At 38.4% G+C, this 10,283-nt stretch overlaps 1 long non-coding RNA gene across 2 annotated transcripts in view; it reads left to right on the top strand.

Annotated features, from left to right (window-relative positions):
- Nucleotides 1-9,720: 9,720 nt before the first annotated feature.
- LOC112160328 overlaps nucleotides 9,721-10,283 on the top strand; it is a 42,811-nt gene continuing 42,248 nt past the window's right edge. The window contains exons 1-2 of one of the 2 annotated variants that reach the window (XR_002921642.2): nucleotides 9,782-9,829; nucleotides 9,989-10,085. This is a non-coding gene — a long non-coding RNA (uncharacterized LOC112160328). Of the gene's footprint in view, nucleotides 10,086-10,283 lie in introns of both variants that reach the window. The other variant, XR_004947674.1, reaches the window with a different exon arrangement.

Here is a 10,283-nt window from a genome sequence, read left to right as displayed (position 1 = left end):
ATGGCACATTCATACAAGACTGATTTTATTAGTTGCTGAAATAGACTTATATTTTATATCTCATTAAATATTCAAAATAAATTCAGCATATTTGAGTTCTTCATCCATATTCAGGCTCTGTAACCAGGATCAGAATATTCTGATTGAGCGCAGACACTTTGAATTTCTTTTTCTGTGAGCAGATAATTCCATTCAGACCAGCGACTGGAATCACAAGTGATCTCATTGTTTTCTGCTCACAGTTAAAGGGGCAGGACGGCGTTTGGGCGGATGCTGCGGCGCCGCGTCACCCCCAGTCCTAAAGACCCCCCCCCCGACCTTTAGGGCCGATAATAACCTGTAGGAGCCGGATTACAGGAGTCACACTTTAACAGGATCATCACAGAACCGTTCTGTCTCCGTCTTCACACAAGCGGGATGATTATCGCCGACGTGAGGGAATAAACCGCCAAATCCACCAGGAAGTTCCTCTGACTGTGTAAAACTACCACAGAATTAGTGGAAATATTGTTATAGTCCAAGCCTTAAAATGCTTATAGACAAAAATATATGAGGGTTAAATATATACCAGTTTGGAACTATTTAATTCTAATGTTTAAAATGAACTTAAGTGTAACTGGAATTATAAATATGGCTTCAACATTTAGAATGAGAACGTTTTTAGGGTTTCAATCAATTATTACTTCAGAATGAGAGTTAAGGGGAATATTTTACTTTATTTTACTTAAAAACAGTGTTATACATCAGGATCAGCTTGAAGTGAACAAAAAACAGGCTGAAAGCTTGAAAAATAGACATTGTAACGAGTTTTTTTCATACGTTTGAAAAAAAATGAAAATTTTAAATAAATGCTGAAAATTAGAAAAAAAGGAATGCACACACACATACAGTGTATATATATATATATATATTCAAATTTCAAGATTTATTTTCAAGTTTTAAGATTTTATTTAATCAAAATTTCAAATTTTCCAATTTTTATTTTTTTCAAATTTACAATGTCTCATTTTCAAATAAAAAAAAAGTAAGTTAGTGTCTAATTTTCAAGTTTTCGATCTGTTTTTATTCTTTTGAAGCTGATCCTGGTGTGATCTCACATCTTAGCCTTCAGAATCAAAGTTAAAGATCATCTTTCACTTGTGGATAGGATCACATCACATGGATATCCGTCTCCGATCTGGAGGATCAACTTTGGACGCATCTGTAAGCCTTTCAGTTTTTAACATGTGTTTTTACTTTGATTCTTGTGTCTGTTGGTCTTAGTATTTTACATGTATAATCACTGTACCATTTATGGATGAATTTCTGTTTGTTTTTTATAGTCTTGTTATAATAAATTAATCTATTCTATTGTAATTATTCTATCATTGTGTTTATAATCAGCGTTAAAACAGTATTTTACTCTTGAATAGTAATAAGCCTTTAGAATGAGGATTAAATACAGTATTTAATACTTTGATCTTGGGATTAAGGACAGTACTTTGATTGTTAATAGTGTTTAAATGATTTAATGTTATTTATATTTCATTGATGATGCACATTAAAGCCTCACATCCAGTGAAGCAGCAGCTGTTTCTTATTGGTCGTCTCCAAACTGAAGTTAGGATTGTGAACATAAAATTCTTTGACCATAAGAATGAGGGTAAACAAACATATTTTACAGATTAAAGTAATTTTGCCTTCAGATTGAGAATTATTATGGCCTTCAAAATGAATTAGAGCTGAGCAGACCGATCCAAAATATCATAGGAGTTGGTATTGTATCGACACGGGCCTGCAGATGTGGATATTTGTGAATCTGTATCAGTTAAAATGAACGAGCTGAGTCAGCTGTTTTTTATTGTTTTATTTAAACGCTCAGAAGTTACAAATGATGTATATTTCTATCAGTGGTTGTTTTGTCATTAAACATTTTGATTTATTTTTGTATCACAGTTACTTTTCTCTTGTAGACTGTTTTGCATTCACTTCTTCACTTTTTATTTATTTTTAAGTTTTTTTCTTAATAAACTGTGTTACATTTAATTAAAAATATTGTTCTAATTCTGTTTTTAATGTTTATCAAGTAATTAAATAAGGGAAGCTTACAAAAGAAAACATTCACAGCGATTAAAAACGATTGAGATTTTTACACATCGTCTGAATTTATGAAAAGTATCGATATCATCCAAACTGACCAGTATCGGATCAATACCCAAATACAGAGTATCACCAGCCCTAAAATGAACTTCAAAGACATTCATTTATATCTAAATATTATTAGCGCCCTCACCATAAGAGTGAAAAACTCTATTTTACTTGTAAAAACTTTTTTTCATCTTCTTAAGTTATTCCCCCAAAAATAATTGGACATTTTAGTAATAAAATCAAAGTTTGCAGCTAATTCCGAAACAGGAAGTGACTGAATCACTAAGGTGAGTCCGCCCCCACTCCCCAGTGATGCTGTAAATGTGTGACACGAATCAGAGCTCCAGTTTATGCAATGTTTCAGCCCATTGAAAATGAATGGAAAAATCTTCAAATCAAAACTCTTTAATCACCTTAGAGTTAAGCTAATATTTTAGCAACAAACTGTCTTAATTGGCTAATTTGGCATCTAATGAGTTTTTTTTGGCTAATTCTGAGTTAAGCTAGTATTTTAGAAATATTAGCTGCTTTTCTCCTTCAGAACCTGCTGTGACTGCGTTGATCGTGTTAATGGTTGAAAAGTTACAGGAAATCAAAGACCATAAACACTGGAGCTCCTGTGTTAAAGGGTTCAGTAACACTACTTTTACTAGACTCTTAAGTTCTCAGAAGTTGTGGATCATCTGGACTCGGGTCTTTTCCTGAGGAAAACCGTTTTCCTCCTCCAGCCCGTTCCTGTTCTTCCTCCAACAGGCGTGGAGACGAGCGTGTTTCTGTGAATGTGACCTCCATTAGGAGCAGCCGAGGAGATCCGGTTTGTTTCTTTCCACTGGACGGCCCTTGATTTATTGGAACCCGGAGCCAAGTGACCGTGATGGAGTGGATTTCCATTTTAAGAGAAGATACAGCTTCATGTGGAGAGGAGACGCAGGAGACGGATGCTGAAGACGAGGAGGAGGAAGACTGAGAACGGTAACGTGGAACAGATTAGGACCCAACGAAGAGCAGGAGATAAATCCTTTAGTTTAGTGAAGTTAAAGTGGAGCGTGCATGCTGGGGGGGTTAGGAGGGACACTGATATCAGATATTTAATCCGCCGTTGGGTTGTTAACATCCACTAAAGCCTCATTCAGAAGCAGAAACATTTTAGAGATGGGCGCTGCCAAACCTTCAATCATGCAAAGGTTGTGTAATGAAATCGGGGCTCTGCCAGCAAACAAAATCATAAACAAAGAGCGCGAAGGGGGGGTGTGTTTGAGCTTCTCGTCTTTTAGGCGGCGCCTTCATCTGCAGACGTGATGGAGTGTTTCTTAAATGAAAATACACCTGTCTTAAGGACAAATATGTGCCACTAATTACCTGTCTAACCTAAATCTCGTGGTGCCAGATGTTGCAAAACTGCAGAGAGACAGAGACAAATGGCCGCCAGCGCGAGAAGCTCGGCACGTAAATTTAGCAGAGGCTTAAATCATCTTTTCCTTGACCCTGTTAGACAAGTGGCTCAATGTGATTCTGCAGCCTGCAGGAAACTAATTGTAAAGATAGACCAAGGTATCGCCTAATCCGTCCCGTGCCCCGCCCCCTCGCCGGGGTTTGTCGGGTTGACCGAGCCAAAAGCTGGATTACATTTTGATCTGTATCCCTGCTTCCAATTCAGATTTCCATTTCAGTTATGCGTGGCGCCCGGCTCCTCCTCTTCCTCAGAGGAGCGCCACAAACATCTGCGCCCGATGACTTAGAGGAGGACCTTGAGAAACTTTCCAGGTCTGCCTGAAGTTTGTTGCTGCGCCTCCGCCGTCTCCTCCACGCCGCGTCCGTTATGGAGGCGTCAGGAATCCACCACAGATTCCAAACAGCAAACGCCGCCTTCCAGAGGAGCACCTTTGACCTCTGACCTCTCTGCAGGTACGGGCAAACCTGTACAGAGCACGAAATATTAAGGCTTCTCAGTGACCTCACAGAGAGAACATGTTTGTGCACTTTTTATCTATGGGTATGCTGCGGGTGACAGGTCATAGTGGGTGAAGTAAGTGAGATCCAACTGGATTTATCATTTTTCAACCCCCAAATCCTGCACAAGGAACTGCTTACTGCTGATCATGTGACACGTGTGCGCTCCTTGCGTGCAGCCTGACTGTTAGAATAATATGTACTAGAGTGTGGCGTAAGGACACTGTTCGACAGCTGTCTTTAGTGGGAGTAATTTCCATTATTCATTCGGAAACATTATGATGCACTAACCACACGCAAAACAATGGTGCGTTCCACTTTCATGGCGTCCCTTGAGGTGGCTGTACGACCATCAAGAGAACGTGAAGACACGCCTGTGCTCCTCTTTGGATGTAGCCGGTCCTCTCTACGACCTTCCACCGACCCAGATGACCCAAAAACCAACAGAACCTGAACTCTGCCATCAAAAACCGTTATGAAAGCTTTAACACTAGAATCCCTGGAACTTTCAGCTTCTGCTGCAATGCCCCCCTCTCCTTCTCAAAGTAGTATTGTGGTGATCACCTTAAACCATCAACGGTGACTTCCTGTTTTCACATTGCAGATTGTCCGGTTAAAATGTTATGGCTGCGGACTCACATTCAGAAGGTCATGGGTTCGAATCCTGCTCAGGAATTCAATAATTGACAAACATTTTTGATGCTTTTAAACCATGAACATTGTGCTTACTTTTAAACTTTAATTTTACCTTGAAACTGTTCAATGCAGGGGAAAGAAATATTTTTAACACAGACAAATACAATAAATCACAAACTGGTGACTTTGATCCATTTTTGATGCTTTTAAACCATTAACAATGACTTCCTGTTTACTCAATCCAGATTGTCATGTTTAAATTTAAGTTTGACATGCATTCCAGATTCCGCCACTAGACGGTCAAGTGGTTAGGGCAACGGACTCACATTCAGAAGGTCATGGGTTCGAATCCCGTTCAGGGATAGTCCACTTTAAATATTTTTTTTTTTACTTTTATATTTTATTTTTACCTCAAAACTATTCAATGTAAGTGAAAAAAAATGCAAAATCTGCATCGGTGGAGGAGGAATGATGGTGTGGGCTTGTTTTTCAGACCCCTTAGTTCCAGTGAAAGGAACTTTCAATGCTTCAGGAGGCTAAAACATTTTGGACAATGCTCCCAACCTTAGTGGGAACAGTTTGGAGTGGACCCTTCATCTTCCAACATTTTTGTGCACCAGATCACAAAGCAAGGTCCATAAAGACATGGAGGACAGAGTCCTGAACTGAACCCCATAGAACACCTTTGAGATGAATTAGAGCAGAGACTGAGAGCCAGACCTTCTCCACCAACATCAGTGTGACCTGACCAATGAGCTTTTGGAAGAATGATCCAGAGTTCTTATAAATACTCTCCTCAACCTTGTGGACAGCCTTCCCAGAGAGTTGAAGCTGCAATAGCAGCAAAAGGTGGAGCAACATCATATTGAACTCTGGGTTAGGAATGAGATGGAACTTTAGTTCAAATGTGAGTAAAAGCAGGAAAGCCAATACTTGTCCACATGCATCAGGTAACTCCAACCCCCACACAACCTGTTAGTTCAAATACACATTAGGTACTACATGCTGCATCAACATATACATGGGCAAGTTAATGGCTCATCAGTGACCCACCATGACACAACAATGGGCTCTCGGACTAAAGGGGGGGGAACTCTTCCCTGCGCAAATTTGCACAGGCTCAGGAATTCTAGCATTAAGGAAGCACAAATGGATTCTCAAGAGGCATACGATTTGTAAAATATTCCTCCCAGTTATTTATCTGCCTTCATTTCCCACATTTTCACAACATGGATGCGACCACATGACCTCTTTCTCTTCTCAGACTGACTGTCATCACTGACATAAAGTATGATGTATAATACTGATCAGGGCAAGTTACACCCCTCAGACCCCAAACTTAAAAAAAAACTGGCCTCAGGCAACAATATGACCCCAAAGTAGCACCAGAACAGATATCAGATTAGCTGGAAGTCCTCTATCAAAGTCAAATGAAGTTTACACTCTCACCCTAGAAAAACACCAGAAGAATCATCTAGAAGAGATACGCAAATTCAACTTCCAGCTACAGTTGTAACATTTCTTTTTCTGGCTAATGATGAGTTTAATGTTCTGTTTTGGTGCCATCTGGCCTGCAAACAGGTTCCTCTCAAACCTTTACTGCTCGCTTCTCTTCTCTGGATGCAACAAGCAGAGCGTTGTCTTCATCGTCACTCTCTGCAGTTGTGTCTGAATCCACATAACTAGGGGTGTGTATTGGCAGAGTCTGGTGGTACGATATGTATCGCGATATGCGTCTCACAATACGCTCCATGTCGTGATAAATCCCAACAATGTTTCACAATTTTCTTTCAAGAGTATGACTTAGAAGAAAACTCAACAAATACACTATTAATGCTAAATTAATGGTAAAAATTCATTTTAATGATCACAACGCTAAGCACTGGAACTGTATTTCATGAACAAATTGCTTTTGCCCAAGCAAATTCATACGGCTTTATTTTTGGTAAATTAAGAGATACTTGTTCTTAAAGGGTACACTCAGTGTTGCCTGATTTCCACAACAAAAAAAGTTTCAATATTGGATTTTAAAAAACAGAATGAATGTGCCTTCACCCAGGGGAACCCAAATGTTTTCTTGTGAGGACCACATAACTGTTTTCTTTTCTGATGTGGGGCTGGTCAGTTTGTAGACTAACAGAAAAAATGTAACAATCACAGCCTAAACGTAAAGATTTATGGTTTTCCGAAAAGCCACACATAACCAAATTTTAAATAATACATTTCTGTAATCTTCACAGAAGAAAAATGATACTAAAACATTTTAAAAACTAGATATATAGCATTACCTCCGATAATGCTACTATGAATGCAGTAAGCTTAGCTGAAGATGTTAGTGCTGATAGCTGAAGTTGCTGAAATTGATAATTAAAAACGCTGAAGATGATAGCTGAAGCTGATAGCTGAAAATGCTGAAGCTGATAGCCAGCTAGAATATTAGAATATTAGAAAACGGAAAAAACTTCTAAGTTAGCCAAAACAACAAGCGTGTTGCTGAAATCCTAGCCAAACTTCAAAACATCCTAAAAAACAGAGAAAAAGCCAAAATTAACCAAGCCAACTAGCATGTCGCTGATATATTAGCTAAATGCCAAATTAGCTGAAAACAATTGATGAAATATCAAATTTAGCCAAAACAACTACCATAAGGATAAAAACGAGCTAAACTCCAAATTAGCTTAAAGAATAAAAAAAGCCTAAATTAGCCTTAACAGCTAGCATGTATCTGAGACATAAGCTAAATGCTAAATTGGCATAATAAATGGTAAAATGTGTAATTTAGCCAAAACAGCAAGCATAAAGCTAAAAAATTAACTAAGCTCCAAATTAGCTTAAAAAAACCCTGAAAAATCCTAAATTAGCCAAAACATTCAGCCTGTGGCTAAGATATTAGCCAATCGCTAAAATAGCCTAGAAATCCTTAGTAAATGCCAAAACAGTTGAAAAAGCTAAAACACTAGCTGAATATTTTAATAGCTGAATGAGGTAAATAGTTGAAAGAGCTGAAGAGCTATGGATGTTCATGGACGTTGGGGGGCCAGGCCCAATGTGGAGGTGGGCCTGATTCGGCCCGTGGGCCGAATAAAAGTAAGATTGAGGAAATAAAGTATTGCTGAATAAAAAATTGCAATATATCATCAATTTCTTTTTGCACCTCTACCCCTAACTATTGAAAAAACTATCTTGTGTTGAACTGTCTTGTGCTTTGGATTTTAACAGCAATTCAAACAAACCATCTTTTCTACTTTAAAAAAAATTCAATTCAATTAAATTTTATTTATATAGCCCAATACCACAAATAAATTGCCTCATTGGGCTTGAAGCAGAAAGTCAGTCATATAATATAAACAATAGCTAACAACTAAACTAGACTAAATAAACTGGTTGTCCCCATCCTTAGACCAACTATGACGTCACCGATTTCCTGCATCAAAAACCTAACTAGGATGAATATTTCAAGAAGACTTTATGATGAGGAAAACTTCAATTGTTACTGAAAAAATAAATTTAAATTCATTTTTTTTATTATTCAAATGTTTCTTTCTAGTCTATGTTCACCTGTCAAATGAGCATAGGTGCACGCTACATTTTTACAAGGCATTCTGGGAAATTCTAGGAAAATCTGGTCAAAGTTTACCTGGTTTACTCTTAACACGCATTCAACTGCCATGCGCTTTTTATGTAGAGCCCCAAAACTGTTTTAAAATATGCGTAGTGACGTGTGAATGCTAGAGCTTTTCCAAAAACACGTGTTTCCATAGACTTCCTTTGGAAGTGGTTGCTTGAATGTTGCTGATGCGGTTTGAATGTAGCTTCAAGGATTCAGGGTGTTTGGTGATCATCAAAGGTCAAAACTGAGAGACGAGTCTGTGACAGACGTGATCAGAATGGATGGAGAAAAGTCCACAATTCAGAAGTAGATTTCTAATTAACTCCTGCCGCTCTGCAGAAACTAAGTCAGAGAAAACAACAGGTTTTTCAAAAACTTTTACCCAAAACTTCATCTTCATAATTAAAAGACCACTGGGAAGGCTTTGAAAATAGATTAAAAGATGATGGGAGTGGGACTTGAAATGCTCTGTTCAGATTGAGTCATCCACAGAAGAGGCTCCTGGGTGTTTTCCTGCTGAAGAGCATCCACCCTGTCACTGCAGTATCTCTGTCAAGCTGCAGCGTGGCTTCATATTTCTGTCACATCTGACTTTCATCTCCTCTGTCTGTCTTGTTTCTGTCCCCACCTGCGGTAAAAATCCTGATTCCCCATCAAGCAGAACTGAGTTCATCCTCAAATGTGGACAGAGTCAAGCATGTCTGGAGGAAACTGAAAACGATGTGTGCAGAAATGCTAAAAGTCTAAATATTCTTAATGGTTTTGTGCTTCAGTTTGTAAATAAAGGTGAAGCAATGCAAACACAGAGCGACTAACTCCGTGATAGCCGGAAACGTTGGGATCAGCTGATTCCGTTTCACTCTCCAGAATAAGCATTATTAGAGAGTCTTCAACCACAGAAAGTGGACGGCGTTTTGGCATGGCGCCGTCATACAGGCTGACGTTGACAGCAGCTCCATCTGGACTCACAGAGACCAACTTTACTGTCCATTCATCCAAGCCCGTGTTCTGGAATAGTCTCGCAGGCCCGTCTGTTACGGCCTGTGCAGTTCTGTCAGACGGCGACAACGTGAACCACTTCCTGCTCCAGTCCTGTCAGAAGCATTCAAAATTAATAAACTTTATTTACAACAAGAAACAAGAAACTGCTAATGCTACAGAACACATTTAAATTCTGAAATTTAGCTTGGAGTTCTAGAAAGGATCTTAAAATCTTAACTCTTGGATGATGCAATTAAACGCTTCCCATCAGCCATTGCACTTCTGTCACAATTTTGTAGAAAATTTGTAAGTAATGGTCATAAACTTTGTATTTCCAAAAGCTGTTGATATTTATTATTCTTTACATTAATATTTAAATCTAAATGATACATATTCTAAAGAACAATACTTTTCTTGGGTAGAAAAAGAAAGCCTTTTAACAAATTTATTTTTGATTGGCTTTCTGGGAAACTAAAGGCGCGTGTCTAATCATGTAGTGACGTCATGGGAGAGCTTCTTTTCCTGGTGGGTGTAAAATACGAGATTTATATATATATATGTATATGTATATTTTAAATGAATTTAGTTTTCATTAAGGTATTTTGTAATTTAGATTTTTATTGATGAAAACCACAGTAAAAGTTTTTTTTGAGGGGGACTATTTTCTTGTGAATCCCTCCGCAGTTGTGCCTCATCGCATCTCCGCTCAGCTTCGTTTTTTTCACGTTCAGAAAACCTGGGCCGCTGCACAGAAAAGGCCGTTACCGGTGAGACTCGTCAGGTAAGTTTATCAAAAACACCAGCGAAATATAGACGCGAAGCTAAAAGAGGAAAAATTATATCTAAAAAAAATCTTAAAAGTTAGATATTTGTTTTCTTTGTAATATTCCTCCGCTAAATCAGATTAATCATTTTAGCTAAGTTCATGCATCGTCATCGTCAAGTTTTAGCTAAAGGTAATACTAGTTAGTGGGAAGGT

This window comes from Oryzias melastigma, linkage group LG3, assembly GCF_002922805.2.
Source record: "Oryzias melastigma strain HK-1 linkage group LG3, ASM292280v2, whole genome shotgun sequence".
Taxonomy (NCBI): Eukaryota; Metazoa; Chordata; class Actinopteri; order Beloniformes; family Adrianichthyidae; genus Oryzias; species Oryzias melastigma.
The sequence above is the reverse complement of the archived record's forward strand: the minus strand, read 5'-3'. Positions and strand labels throughout refer to the sequence as shown.